The 3,100-nt window shown below is 37.9% G+C and overlaps 1 long non-coding RNA gene across 1 annotated transcript; it reads right to left on the bottom strand.

Annotated features, from left to right (window-relative positions):
* Window positions 1-242: 242 nt before the first annotated feature.
* LOC120883044 lies at window positions 243-2,836 on the bottom strand. The gene is made up of 3 exons (XR_005725649.1): window positions 2,613-2,836; window positions 500-552; window positions 243-411 (listed from the first exon to the last, which is right to left on the bottom strand). It is a non-coding gene; the product is annotated as an uncharacterized LOC120883044 (long non-coding RNA).
* Window positions 2,837-3,100: the final 264 nt, after the last annotated feature.

Genomic DNA, 3,100 nt, shown 5'->3' with positions numbered 1-3,100 from the left:
CCTAACTCCCCAACCCGGGATGGAACTGATGCTCTGAAATGAGGCGTCTTAACCACTGGACTGCCAGGCAAGTTCCCACTATGGTTCATTATACAGTCGAGTGTTTTTACCCACAGGCTGACCATCTTTAGATTAGACAAGTTTGATTCAGATATTAGACCCTAATTTAATTTTCATAGTCAACAAGATTGGACGGATGTGACATTTTGATACTCAAACTAGAAAGGAGGGTTGCTTTTCTTCACTGGTTTTCAATGATGTTCCGCAGAGTCTTTGGAGTTTCTTGGAAATCTTGAGCAAGCCGTTGGGTGGGGCTCTGACCGGTTACTTCTGCCTTCACACAGTGCACTTCATCTGTATTTATTTTGCTTACATACCTGTAAAATTTCCTTTGAAGAACAAGTTCAATGACTTTAAAGAAAAAAAAAAACCCAATGTCAGATAACAACCTAACACTGTTCTCAAATAATGATAATATTCCTACATGTAAACTTCTTACCTGAGAAGTGATGGTGGCATCTGCTTATCTTTGGGAAACAACAGCTTAGTCTTCTAAAAAGTACACAAATCATTATCAGTTCAAACATCAGAAAGTTACAGATGTGCTTGTAAAATGCACATTGCATTTTTTCCTTTTTTTTTTTTTTTAACTTGCCTGTTTTCTGGTGTAGGCTTCCCAAAGACTTGCCTCTTTTCTAGTGTATACTTCCCATTGTGAACTCTTTGACAGCAGTAGCAATAACTTTTGTTTCTTTTGAGGTTAGCACAGTGCCTAGCACAATAAAGTTATACTGAGTAAATAAATGGATGTTTGGATGCATGAATGGATGGATGGACTGGTGGAAGAGTGACTGACAGAACACAAATGCCTGAGACTCAGTAACTTTTTTCTAATCCTGTCTCAGCAATCCTGTTTTGTAAGACCATGAATAAATTGATTTTGTATCTCATTATACTAAATATAAAAATTAAAAATAGAGTGTGTTTTGCAAATTAAAGATAATGAGTCACTGTTTCTTGGGAATAGAGAGTGCATGAACAAATTAATTACAAAGTCTTATGTTATTATCATTATAATGTTAATTATAAGATGTAGCTGCTGTTGATGAAACTAACCCAGGAAAGAAATGTCATATGAGCAGTTGGTTCAAATTTTGTGCCAATATTCTGGTGAACAAAATTATTGTTTATGACACAGAGGACCTCAGACCAAAGTTTGACAGAATATAGGCTGTACTGGGTTTCTGCAGATTCAGTAACAGCAATGACCTGGTAGCCAAAGGGGACATTGAAAACCAAGCAGATTTGAAAAGGAAGAGCCAACAGCTGTGAAAGGTAAAGATTTCCATCACTTGTCAGCTGCTATGCTGGATGAACGTACGTACGTATGAATAAATTTAGTAGACCTTATTAAGTTGTTTTCCTGTGCAAGAGCTAGTGCTGAAGAAAATGAGAGATGAGTTACTAAGTCAAGGGAGATGAGACAAATATCTAACAAAGAAAGTACGAAGGGCCACAAGAGAAATAGCGTTCAGTGGTATGAGAATTCACGAGGAGGAGAATAATCTTGCTCTAAACATTGCTTATTACTTGGATTACTTATGCCTTGGTTTTCAAATAAAATAAAACCTTTCATCTTCTCAGTAGAGCCTTTAGAATAAATAAATATGTAGAGAGTATTTCTGGCAAAGGTATGCATTCCCCAAAGAAGGAGGCCATTTTCATGCACAACTGTGTTTCTTCGTTGGGACAGCCGGCTCCGTTTTGCTTCCATCATGTCACGAAGGCTCTTGACGTTGCAAAGTTGTCCCGGATTCTGGGTCAAAATTGAATCATCAGATTGACTGACCTTGCCACACCATGTGTTTCGAATTAAAAATTTATGTGTGCACGCACGTGTGTGTGTGTGTTTAGCACATGAAAATGAGGACTCCCCAGGCCCCACACTCTGTCATTCCTACATTTACCAATGTTTTCACAATTCTGTGAAAACAACATATCTCTGATATATTCAAAGTACCTCATTTTTACAAGGCAGAATATTAATATAATCCAGAAAGACTAAGAACAAACTGATATGTGTACTCCTCCAAAAAACAACAGTAACTTTTGACCTTCATGCAAATCTTTCAATTTGAAGGGATTGGTTCAGTTTCCAGTTTAGAAAAAAAGAATAAATAGATGATAGATCTAAAAGAAAGTTTGAAGAAACAAAGACATATATAATCTCATCCTAACTTAACAGACAATTTTTTATTTTCATGCATTTCCTTCCAGTTATTTTTTTTTCATGTCATTACCTTCCACTCATTCCTAACTCACCCTACTTGGTTCTACTCCTACCGGGCCACCAAAATTGCTCTTATCAAGTCATCAATGGCTTCAGTGGCTTGCTTTCAGTCCTCGTTTGCCTGATCTGCCAAGAGCCTTCAGCACAGTCTAGGCCCCATCTCTTTCTTTCTTATTCTCTGTGTTCCAACACTTTGGGTTGACTGACTTTGGGTCCACCGTGTTCTTTTTCATTAATGGTTTCTGCCCTCTGTGTTCTCTGTTCTGTCTTACTTAGAACTCCTATTATCAGATCTCCTGGGTTAATTCTCTAGTTTTCTTACCTTTAATGTCTGATTTCCTGTCCCTTTTCATGGTTGGGATATTCTCTTATTTCTCTGAGGATATCGATGATTTTTTTTTTTCCTTCTCCAAGCATAGTCTTTGTTTTTTCCAAGTTACTTTTTAACTGAGTATTTATTTTGGTCTTAGTCTTTCAAGATAACAACTGTCCAGATGTGTGCTCACTTAGATGTTTCAGTAAGTTTGTTTGTAACTGAGAGATTGGGAGCTCTGAGAATGTGGATGGTATTGACAAAGCACTGTGGTTTGCCTGGGACTCCTAAGTTTTAATACTGAATGTCCCTTGAACTAGGGAACTCTCAGTCCTAGCTAAGGTCACCCTCTAGATGTCAGATCAACTAGAGGGTGAACTGTCTGGAAAAGTTCCTAGGGAGCCCAATGTCAGTGTCTTCAGTTCCTTTTTTGGTGAGCTGGCAGATTCCCCAAAGCATACTATTCTAATTTCCTGCATGGAGGTCAAAGCCCTGCC

This window comes from Oryx dammah, unplaced genomic scaffold (genome assembly GCF_014754425.2).
Source record: "Oryx dammah isolate SB20612 unplaced genomic scaffold, SCBI_Odam_1.1 HiC_scaffold_24, whole genome shotgun sequence".
Taxonomy (NCBI): domain Eukaryota; kingdom Metazoa; phylum Chordata; class Mammalia; order Artiodactyla; family Bovidae; genus Oryx; species Oryx dammah.
The sequence above is the reverse complement of the archived record's forward strand: the minus strand, read 5'-3'. Positions and strand labels throughout refer to the sequence as shown.